The sequence below is a fragment of the Mixophyes fleayi genome, chromosome 1 (genome assembly GCF_038048845.1).
Source record: "Mixophyes fleayi isolate aMixFle1 chromosome 1, aMixFle1.hap1, whole genome shotgun sequence".
NCBI lineage: Eukaryota > Metazoa > Chordata > Amphibia > Anura > Limnodynastidae > Mixophyes > Mixophyes fleayi.
The window spans coordinates 340,972,661-340,985,324 of NC_134402.1; the positions used below are offsets into that span (position 1 = coordinate 340,972,661).

Below are 12,664 nucleotides of genomic sequence, written 5' to 3' on the forward strand. Positions count from 1 at the left end.
TCTTAAAAATTGGCAGTTCATATGTCTGCTACACTAAATTGGGCCAGTAAATCAGCCACACCAGGATAATTCATCAGTGACATGAACCATAGTCGCCAACCTCTAAAAGTTATTTCCAGACACTTTGTTCCTGGTAAAGGCAGTGAAAGTATGCCACACACAGTGTAGTATAACTGGGCATTGATGTAATTAAAAATATATTGCTTTAGTGCAACTTTTATATTTTAACTGATCATCTTTAAAAACATATTAACTTATAAAGCCCTGATAACAACAAAATATTGATAATATAAGTTTGCACTCGTACATGGAATATGACAATAGGCCAGTAATGACAAATATGAAGAAGGATAAATCTCTCAAACCTGTTGATACCCCTGGAAATTACAATCTATGAATCAGCTGAACAACAGACATTGAATACTGATTAAACAAAAATCTTGCTTTCCAACACAAAGGGCATGGTAAGGTAACTAAGCGTTATTATGTGATCACTTTATACACTGTGCACTAGTTATTCGGCTGCTCTGTACAATACATACTGCTGCCTTGTGGGACTGCACACAGGACACGTTCTCAGGAAGAGACAACCAATATTCCCACAGATCTGTCTGTAATCACAGCTGAGGGACGCTCTGGCACACGGTTTCGTCTCTCTTCCCCTATGGTCAGCTTAGCGGCATACCATCGAGTTGGGTAGGGCCGCTGTGCATTGTGGGAGTCTGGAGGTCTAGCGCTGGGAGGGGACCGGATTCCACAGAGGAGCGGCGCCGTGATACATACGGTGAGGACAAGCGAAAGCTAGAAGTGTCTCTTACTCAGGTGAAGGCGGCTAATAGTCACAGACTTGTCCTCTAGAATGCACCACACACTCATCTGCTGTATCCTAAAACTCTGAATAGGCTGGGAGGACTTATCCACAATATATAATCATTGACAAGTAGTTAAGGTGCTGCCCGTTTTATTTTAATATAATAATTGTTCTATTGCTTAAGCACATTATGCAAGTAACTCTGGAGAATATTTCTTGTTAAATATATTTCACCATATGTATAGTGCTAATGTACTCTGCAGAACTACATAGGGGAGAATATAAAGGCTCTCTGAAATAGTGTTTGTATGTGATAGTTTATATAGGGTGAAACATTAATGCATCTTCCAGTAGTTGTAATGCCCTGTGACTGATAAAGGTGATGTGTTAAACGTATATTGGCACACTAATAATTTGGGATATTGGCTATTATAATGTCACTTTTGTTTTACATTTGTGTTAAGTATCGCTGATTTGCCTGTAATAAAAAATATAATTTAACAATGCAAAGTAAAGGAAAAGCTGTACTTATTTTGACTTGGATGGTGGCATCATGGTTGGCATTCACATTAGCTAGTATTACTGTCCCACAGTGCTGAAGTCTTAGGTTTGATTCCAACCTGGGTGATATCAGCATGGCATGTTCATCTCCATTTCACTGGGTGCTCTAGTCTCCTCCCACTGTCCTAAAACTCGCTGATAGGTTATTTAACTTTAAACTAAATTGCCCCTGTTTGCATTTTTTTTTGCATATGGTAGAAACAGTAGGTTCAGGTTCCGCTGGTACTAAAATAAATTAGATTGTACAGCGCTGTAAAATGTGTTGGTGCCATATAAATAAATTATAATAACCCTGCATGCCTACTAGAAAATAATTTATAAATTGTGTACTGCCTTCAGTTATATTACAGCAAAAATGTCAACAATTTCAACATCCATGATTGTGTGGATGTATATATGTGTATATATATATATATATATATATATATATATATATATATATATATATAAAAATAGACAACTAAGACAGATCATTACAATTATGAATTGAATATGCCGCACAGTACCACGTACCTTTAGGAATATCGTCATGGCTGCTATCACTCAACAGTGTTTGAGGTTGTAGAATGGTTTCTATTACTATTTAAATGTTGTGAAGGATACATGCCTCATGCATTGAGTATGCTGTAATTATTTTTTGTATAAATTTCCACGTTAAAGAATAAAAAAGAAAAGTAGGTAACCGTGCACGGAAGCATTTTGTAACATTGAAAAACCCATTGCAACAATTTTTTTTTATATATTTTGCATCTTCCCAATTTATTTGTTTCAAGAGCAGTGGGCTATGAGGAGCGTAAGTTGTACTAACAAGTGATATAAATGGTACAGAAATTCAAACGGGCCATCAGACTGAACTAGTATGCAGCCCATCGGTTTGCTAGGAACCAATGACATCACTGAGTCACTATCTGCCTGTCTTAAGCCACATAGATACTGGAGGTTTTTTTTGTGTTTAGCACTATTAAAAGTGAATGTCATGTTCGTGCTAAAAATTTAATTGCAGACATTGCTGATGCACTTAAACCATGTAAACACAAAATGGGTTCTGAACGCAATGCTAATAGAAATACTTGTGGGTATGGTGACAGGAAACACTGTTTTCTAATGTCAGACCTATTTACATGCATATTGCTAGCATAATAAATTCTAGTGGGTATGATGAGCTCTTGTGTTCATGAGATGCTGCTTCCTAGTGAATTGATAGGTTCCATTTTCATTATTATTTTTTTCAGCCTATTAAATGTGTGCTGCCACTTTTTTTGTGTAGGTGGAATGTTCATTTTAAGAAACTATTTGGTTTTGTTTTGTAAATTCATAACATACTACAAAAACATACTGGTATGTTAATTGACTGGCTTTTGACAAAATAAACCTATGTCTGTCTGTCTGTGTACATGATAGTATATTTACACTGTTAGCTCCAATGGGGCAGGGACTGATGTGAATGAAAATATTCTCTGTACAGCACCGTGAAATTGGTGGCACCATATAAATAAAAGTTAATACTTTCTAATTTATGCAGAAAAGCTATTAAGAAACTATTTTAAATTTACTAAACTTACTTGACTTATGACAATGTTTTGTAATCTTGGTCTCAAATGGCCAGACTCTTGTGAAAACTAAGCTGTTAGGATAGTGCCACACTGGAGATTTTGATTGCTGAGTCTAGGCAGCAATATAGTTGGAATACCAGAATGTAATGGTCAATTCTGTCTAAAAGCCGTGTACAGACCAAATTTATATATAGACTATATTTGACTCCCTGCAAACCACATAACATTTGGCCCTCCAAGTCTAAATGCTATTGAGGAATTTTGGTGCTGAAGGTAACCAATTACACATAGTTTGGGAGTGTCCATTAATCAAACCATTATGGTCAGATTTTACTAATTTACTGCGCCAAGTAATAGACCCAGACATTGTTCTGTCCCCGAACGGTTGTTGTTGTATCATTTCTCTCCAGATTTCCCTGTATATAACAAATATGTGACAGGTCACATTTTGAAAGTTGCACAGCAATGGACAGATCCGCAACCTTCTAATAGCGCTAAAATTCTAATGTTAAAGTGCAAAATAGATTTGTCATGGAGATCACAGACAGTAAATATTCAACCTCCATTTCTTCTCCACTGACTGAATGGAATAAGTGGCATGAATATAGCGCAGAGTTAGCTCTAGATGTCTAATATAGTCCTGATCATACTTAAATAATGCACTTCAATATCATTTCCATTAGCTCAAACAAGTTACCGATTGTTATAATTTAATGTTCCATTTCACATATCTGTCATAGATTTATACTGTAAGTGTTCCATATCCAGTTTCATTAACAATTATTGTTTTATCTTGTGTGTATATTGTGGGATGATTGTTGGCATTTCCCTCACCTTCCTGTTTTTTACTTTCTCTATCTCCCATACCATGTTAAAAAAAAATCAATAAAAATTAAGGAAATGCTGTGTACCTTACACACAACAGTATTTTAGCAGCTGAAGCGCTTCTTGCGTGACGGAAACTGTTGCATATTTATATTAAGAACTACAGCACATGTTGGTTTTAATCCACATTACATTTTTTCCCTCCTGTACACGATGGAGTGACGGTATTGTACAGCTGATTTTTGATTCCTAGGAGAAAAAGCATGTGACGTGCATATCGGATTTGCATTATGCTTGTGCTTTTTCCCTTAGGAATCAATAACCCTAGTGCACTTCTGCCTCTCTTCTGTATGAGAAGCAGCCTGGCAAGTAAAAAATGCTAGTATGTCACATGCCTTTGTGACACCCTATTTACTATAGGTTTCGGCAAACTGTCATATGTTTGGTTGTAGTTCACCAGATGGTCAGCCTTTACTAGTACAAAGGTGCCTGATTAGCAAATAGCCTAATATTTTCATTAGTTTCTGTTTAATTTAGTCTGATGAGAAAGCGTATAGTCTTCAAAATCAACATGCAGGAAATGTTATCAGAGATCTAGTTGAATGTGCGAATCTCAGCATTTCTTCAGTAGGGCTACATAAGTCTCAACAATCTATTTCCTCCTGTTTCACTGATTAATATGCACCACATCTTAGAAATTCCTCAGACATCCCATTCCTAGTATACTAGACCATCAGTTTATGTAGTGGTTTAAGGTGGAATCGGATCTTATAATGTTCGGTATTTTTTAATACAGTTTATGTAAGATTTCATGATAATCATCCCTGCTATGCAGTCTACATTATATGGACAAAAATATTTGGCCACACCTGTTAAGAGGTGTATAAAATCAAGCACCTAGCCATGCAATCTCCATTTGCAAACATTTGTGATACAAAATGGGTCGTTCTGAAGAGTTCAGTGACTTCAAGCATGGTACTATGATAGGATGCCCTTTTGCAATAAGACTGTTCGTGAAATTTCATCCCTGCTGGATATTCTACGGTTAACTGTAAGTGCTATTATTAGAAAGTGGAAGTGGTTAGGAACAACAGCAACTCAGCCACGAAGTGGAAGACCACGTAAAATCACAGAACGGGGTCAACGACTGCTAAAGCGCATGGTGCATAAAAGTCACCAACACTGCTGATTCCATAGCTGAAGAGTTCCACTGGCATTAATGTAAGCACAAAATCTGTGCAGCGGGAGCTTAATAGAATGGGTTTCCATGGCCGAGCAGCTGCATGCAAGCCTCATATCACCAAGACCAATGCCAAGCATCGGATGGAGTGGTGTAAAGCACACAGACACTGGACTGTGGAGCAGTGTAAACTTGTTCTGTGGAATGACGAATTGCGCTTCTCTGTTTGGCAGTCAGATAGGCGAGTCTGGATTTGGCGGATGCCAGGAGAGTGTTACCTGCCTGACTGTATTATGCCAAACTGTGAAGTTTGGTGGAGGAGGGATAATGGTATGTTGCTTTTTTTCAAGGTTTGGGCTAGTTCCCTTATCTCCAGTGAAGGGCAATCTTAATGCTTCAGCATACCATGGCCTTATCTGTGAGGAGATTATATGTTCTCCCCGTATTTGTGTGGGTTTCCTCCGGGTGCTCCGGTTTCCTCCCACACTCCAAAAACATACTGGTAGATTAATTAGCTGCTAACAAATTGACCCTAGTCTGTCCCGTCCATCTGTCCGGTCCGTCCGTCCTGTGTGTGTGTGTGTGTTAGGGAATTTAGACTGTAAGCCCCAATGGGGCAGGGACTGATGTGAGTGAGTTCTCTGTACAGTGCTGCGGAATTATTGTCGCTATATAAATAAATGGTGATGATGATGATTCCAAGTCATTTTGAAAAATGCTCTGCTTCCAACTTTGTGCTAACAGTTTGGGGAAGGCCCTTTTCTATTTCAACATGTCTGTGCCCCAGTGCACAAAACAAGGACTACAAAGACATGGTTTGATGAGTTTAGTCTGGAAGAACTTGACTGGCCCGCACAGAACCCTGACCTCGGCCTCATCAAACACCTTTGGGATGAACAGGAATGGAGATTGCGAGCCTGACTTCTCGTCCAACATCAGTACCTGACCTCATAATATGTTGTCTGACCTCATAAATGCTCTAAAGAATGAATGGGCACAAATTCCCACAGAAACACTCCCAACATCTTGTGGAAAGCCTTCCTAGAAGAGTGGAAGCTGTTATCGCTGCAAAAGGGGGACCATCTCCATATTAAAGTAAATGTGTTTGAATACAGTGTCATTACAGTCCCTGTTGGTGTAACGGTCAAACGTCCAAAAACTTTTGTCCATATAGTGTATATAAATCAAATGTTACACCACTCTGATTGTACATACAAAGGTTGTAAATTCAGCTCTTGTCTGTGGTTAGTTTATGGAGGAAAGTAAAATGTGTTCCCAGGAACTGTGACTGTGAGGAGGATCCTTCTCTGACATTACACAAATACTTGTAAAACTTTAAAGGCAGCAGAAGTGGTGAGAACAGCTGAATGAATAGAGAGGATCAGGAACAATGTTAGGGTCTGTATAAAACAAAACAAAAAAACAATTCAGTGGAATTCCATAGAGGTAATTTGTGTTATTACATTCCACATTCTGTTTTGTAATCAGTTTGTTTTATCTTCATACTGTATAGCATACAGAATGTTGGGGTTACCCATAATAATGGGTAACCTCTTCATGCCTGGAGGTAGTTTGCACGATAATGACTGCAGCAATATTTGTCTTTACTTCTAAAGCTGCATTACCACCTAAAGTGGAGAACATTTTAGTTCACCCCTTTACAATGGCTGTAGATGGGGTGGGGGGTGCAATGGGACCAGTCAGAAACTACAGGCTTCTGATTGGTCCTCCCCATTCTTATCCTCGCCCCATCCCTCCTCTCCATAGCATCACACATATGTTTTTTTTTGTCTGGGCCTTTTAGACAAACAACAAAGCTCCAGAAACAACGGTTGTTTGAAGCAGCTCTGGGGACGGGAAGGAGCTAGCTTAGTGGTAATGGAACTTTAATAGCTTTTCTTACAATTAAGTCTAATTAATCCACTTTTTATGTGTGTGGGGTTTTTTTGTTTGGTTATTTTCAGAAGGGATGGAGCTTTTATTTGGTAACATTGAAATAATTTTTTTTTTTATTTTTTTTTCATAGGCATTAGGGGAAAATGGACATTGTCACAAAAATGTATACTTTCCTAAATTGTTACATATACACAGTTAGCACAGCCCCTGAAAAATGACTCCAAAATGTATATAATATATACACACAATTTTTGCATGGTTTGAGATAGATGAGGAGCAATGGAATGAAACTAGCTTACCTCTTCTCTCTCTTTCTCGCCAACAGCTGAAGTAAAGCTGGGTACACACTACACTGTTTTCATCCAATAATCGGCTCAAACAGCCAACATACGAACGCTCGTTCAAAAGTCGGGTCAGTGTGTGCAGTGACACGATGGTCGAAAGTCTGCCCAAATGGACGATTATCGCCTCATTTGGTTGGTCGTACCGTTTAATATTTTCGTTCCAATCTCGTTTCCGCTGTGTAGTGTGTATAAACTTCCGACCGATCCACAACAGTGAGTACGAAATTACAGTCATTGCTCACGACAACATGGCTGTAAAAAGTCGCTAAAGGGACGTCCGCTCTTCCCTTTATCGTCCTAAACAAGGCTAGTGTGTATGCGGTCCATGGACCGAGCGATCGGACCATCGGTCGCAGTTAAAATTGCTCGGCATAAAAAGTTGGTCGAGATTTCTGTAGTGTGTACCCAGCTTTACTGTGAGGTGAAGGTAAAATTTGTAATAGAAGGGGTTATCTAGAAAGGAAACGCATAAAAACCCCAGCACACTTCTCTCAATCAGTAAAAAAGACTAATTTAAACTGCTTCTTATTTGTAAACAAAATACATAAGCCTTAGTTGCACACATTTGTAAATATATCATAATAAGCCTTAGGCGACTGCACACTGCTTCTGTTAATAGGATGGTTCTAACGCTAACAATGAGTGTACCTATATTTTGTCATATATATCCATGTGCTTTTGATTTAAGAGCAAACCTATAAGGAGTATAGTGCCTTCAAAAAGCAGGCACTACAAGGACCAGCACTCCCTGTCAGCTGCTGATCTCATGCAGGTCACACAGTCAATAACACACAAAATGGAATACATTTAAGCAATGTATGAGCAACAAGAGTCTGACGACATGTGCAGGGGATTTTGTGTGTCTCTTTTCTAGGATTGAGACATTCTCCAGGTATGTGTGGTGGCAGAGTATAGTTTACAGTGCTTCAGGTTTTTTCTTTTTTTTGGACGGGAGGGGGGGGGGGGGTTGGAGTACTATAGCCCAACTACAGAATCTAGGATGCCTGTTTTTACAGTTCTTCCAAGAATCATGTTGTTTTTGTGAGAACCTGTTATTGTGACTTTGTTGTGTTCTTCATATAATTAGCTAACATGGTGCTTCCTACACATAGAATTTTCACATAGAAATAAGAAGAGAGCTGCTTTTTATTCTTGCAGTATTAGCATTTTGGCTTAAAATGTTACGTGTTTTTAGCGGCTTCACAGGCCAGGAAAATCCCACTCAGACGTTGATGAGAAAGTTTACTTCTTCTTTCCTGGAACAGGGGCAGGAAATGATTCTAATTGTTTTTAATTTATTTTTTTCTTCTGTCCTTGTGCTTTCCTGCACGTGTTTAGTTGTGGCGTGCGTGGATGGTACAGTACGTAAAATGAGGTCATTGTTTGCCGCTGGTCCTGTCACTGCTGCGGAGACAGATGCAGGTGGTGTCCAAGTACAGTGTGTATGGGACAACGCATGTCCGAGCATGAACCCCAAGAGAGGATGCTTAATGCCTCATTGTTTTCATTGTGAAAACATAAGTGGGGTGGGGGGGAAACACCCAATTAAATGAGTTTAATGACATTTTAAAGTGTAATGTTTCCACCATTATTCTTTATGGTTCACACAGCTACTATCCCCTGGCTTATCTTTTCAAGTAAGACTCAAGAGCTCAGATCCCATTCCAGATAGCTTTCCTTTTAATATGTAAAAACTGCCTAGAGTAAATTAATGTTCCTGTTCATAACGTTTATTATATACATAAAATACCTCAAGCATGTCAGCAATTCCAGAAATGTTTTACCTTTTGTAGAATATTTAGTAAGGTAATAAAATATTAAATTGTTTAAATATTTCTAATTTTTATAGTAAGTACTTTTCAATGTTCTTTCCTCCATTATCACTACATAGTCCAGTCATTATGCCCTTATGCTTGGCATCAAGGATAGAAATGGATTGAGCTGGGAATGGGCAGTCTTGTTTTCCTGCCATTCATATATCATTCTGTTCCTCAGTTTGACGATGACACAAATCTGGTAATTAGTCTTAACGTATCTTATGCACACAAAGCCGTGATCTTGCATAGAGCCTTGAGATAATTGTCAGCCACTAATGTGTAATAAATCCAGGAATAAAGACTGTACTAGTATGTCTAAATTATCTCTACACAGCTGAATTTAAAATTTGGGAAAAAATAAACCGGTGAATATGCCATGTAGAGAAATGTGAGCACCCTGTCATCCAGTACTTAGTGACAGCTCCATTGGCAGATATCGCAGCTTCCAAACATTTCGTGTAGCCCTCTAAGAGGTTTTCTGTTATGGAAAAACGTATGTAAAACCAGATCTTCTTACTCAGAAGTATTCTTCTTACATGCCCTGTATGTTTGAAGTCTAAATATCTAAAGATTGGGAACACAGTACAGGTTGTTCACCCAACTATCATATCAATCACACGATAGACTACTGTTAGGTCTGATATCGCATTAGTGTGTACCCACAATTGTGTTTTATCGTACCAAGGCACATTGTATCATTGTCGGGCAAATGCGGAAGTGTGTACGCACTCTGGACCAGAACTGTAGGCAGATCTCCATAGAGTTTATAGTGTCATGATCTTTTCAGGGTTATGACAGATGAATAGCACAGATCTGAAGGTAAATTGTGTAGGTGTGTAAAACCTGCATGATCATCATTTATTTTTGCAAGGTCAATAAAATAACAACCAATATACAGAGGTAATAAACGTATAAATAATACTTTTACGTTTTATTTAAGTGTTTTTCATGTGATCTTTCTGATGTCAGTACATTGACTAAATGAAAACCCTGATCTCTTCAGATGACAAATGTAGTAAATTGACTTAAGAGGACAAGCTTGTGAACATGTGTCTTTGTGTGCTTAGATAATATAAAGGTAAATGCCCACTTTCCGCATACTAATTCCGCAGCGCTGTACAGAGAACGCACTCACATCAGTCCCTGCCGCATTGGAGCTTACAGTCTAAATGCCCTAACACACACACACACAGACAGAAACACAGACTAGGGTCAATGTGATAGCAGCCAATTAACCTACTAGTATGTTTTTGGATTATGGGAGGAAACTGGAGCACCTGGAGGATACCCACACAAACATGGGGAGAACATACAAACGCCACACAGATAAGATGATGGTCGGGAATCAAACTCATGACCCCAGTGCTGTGAGGCAGAAGTGGTAACCACTAGGCCACCGTGATGCCCAACTGGCTTTGGTAAAATCACTCTGCGCCTATTTTTGCTCAATTGCAGGTCCAGATAAAATGCACATGGTGGAAATAGTAAAATATCAATTACAGCTTTTCTTTTTTTCTCTCCTAAAATATTGTCTGTTCAACTATCATTTACATCGTAAATCAGTAAAGTGAGCAGACATTGGAATTAAGTCCTTTGCAGACATCATTGGTCTTTTACTATCAAGGGAATACCCACCCTCCAAAAGCACCTCTCTTGCTCTTGAATTACATATAAATAGGACTTTCCTCAAAACATAACCATGGTTTTGCTAAGTGCTTAATAAAAGGACACGAGTGAACCTAGCCTGTATTTGCTGAGGAATGCCCTAATCTGCACAATGCATTCAATCAGTAAATGCAATACCCTAGTAAGAGCCACCATCTCAGCTGATTAATCCATGTGCTATCCTGCACAGTCAAGCGCAAATTTGCGCAGTGGCTGGTTTTTTTTTTGGGGGGGGGGGGGGTTCAGGTGTGGAAATGACATTTTCTTTGTTTTGTGTTGTTCATCATGTATGAAAAGTTGTGGAAAAATGTAGAGGTATTAAGCGAGCCTAAGTCCATAGTCACAATATGCGAATCTCGAGCGAAGTTTAGTTGGGTAGTGCTGTGTGTAAAGCTGTATATCTGCTTGCTGTGCACATTCCTGTGCGGTCTTATAGTTCTGTCTGAGCAGGGAGCCTATAAGATTGAAATCGCCTCATGTAGAGCACTGTTATCCGCTCTGAACTCCACCGTAACTTATTTTTATTAATATTTTTTCTTAAGTCACATAATTACACCAGCTTCTCTTACTCATATAAGCTAGCAGGGATCCTTTATTTTCTTTGCTGCGTGATCTGTGACAGGAAATGAGTGGGGAATGCAACGTTCCTAAGCTGTCTGTGTAAAATGATTATAAAAGTTTAAACCATTCTCCAATCCATATTACATACTGCAGCAGAGGTGTGCATTCTGTTTCCGTAGCCTTGCAGACAGTTCTTCATTGTTTAATGCAGTGGTTCCCAAACTTTCTCAGTTCGAAGCACCCTTAGGGTCACCATAATTGTACCAAGGCACCTCTAAGCCAAAATAATTACCGGGTAGTCCCGTATTTTAAGTAGTTGGGTCAAAATGACGTAAGATGTATTTAGACCCCTTCACCTTCACATTGTGGCCCTTCATCATATCACTGCCCCCCTTCGCCATCTCACTCTGTGTTTCCCTTCCCTCCTTCAGCGTCTCTCTCTGTGTCCCCCTCCCCTCCTTCAGCGTCTCTCTCTCTCTGTGCCCCCCTCCCCTCCTTCAGTATCTCTCTCTCTGTGCCCCCCTTCACTCTCCGTTCCTTTACTTACCTTCTTGCCTCATGTTCTACTGTCTTCTTTTCTGATGTCCTCTCTGCTGCTGCTCCTCACTGTCGGACGTGATGACGTCACGCCCGGCAGTCACTGAGAACAGTGAGGAGGATCCGACGCTGGATTGGTAAGCTCATTTTTTTTTTCTCCCGAGGGCGATCCCGGCACCCCTGTGACAGCGCCGCGGCACCCCAGGGAGCCGGGGCGCACACTTTGGGAACCGCTGGTTTAATATGATAATAATCACCCTTTACCACACTTTTGTCCAGCACATCGGACGTATAATGCTCACAAAATTTTCTGAATTGTATTTTTATCAGCATTAAAACAATATTGGCGAGTTTAAACAATATTAAGACATTTGTATAACAAAGCACATATATGAATGTGTGTAATGTAAGCAATGTGGCCATAATGTACCTTTTGTAGATAAAATGTCCAGTCTACAAAGCAATGGTATCTTCATGCTGGTCACTTCAGACACTGATATAAGAACTGCAAGAAGCGCTGAAATGAAAATCCTACCTTCTCTTTCCTACCATTGGGGGACACTGCGAGACATTGGGGTATAGTAGGTGAGACTAGGAGTCTAGGCACTTATCAACTTGTTTGTTCCTTACACTCCTCCCCTACTATGCCCCTCCTCTCCATCTCAGACCTCAGTTTTTTTTTAAGTGTGAGTAAGAGCTTTTACGGTGAGTAAAAATCCTCTTCTTCCACTGTTCTAGTCTGTGCATAAGATCTTCCATTTTACTTGCTGTACTTTAACTTGGCAAGAATGGCTCTACATTAAATATATTGTTACAAAATAAGTAATATATTTGTTCTGTGTGCTGGCTTACCGTTTATCTCAACATGTTGCTGACTTGACAGTGTTTGATGAACCCCACAGGAGCACAGTATT

The 12,664-nt window shown here is 39.4% G+C and overlaps 1 protein-coding gene across 2 annotated transcripts in view; it reads left to right on the forward strand.

Annotated features, from left to right (window-relative positions):
- The first annotated feature begins 689 nt into the window (after positions 1 to 689).
- LOC142161168 (septin-2A) overlaps positions 690 to 12,664 on the forward strand; it is a 66,205-nt gene continuing 54,230 nt past the window's right edge. The window contains exon 1 of one of the 2 annotated variants that reach the window (XM_075216479.1): positions 690 to 784. The gene's annotated coding sequence lies outside the window, so the exon portion shown is untranslated. Of the gene's footprint in view, positions 823 to 12,664 lie in introns of both variants that reach the window. The other variant, XM_075216489.1, reaches the window with a different exon arrangement.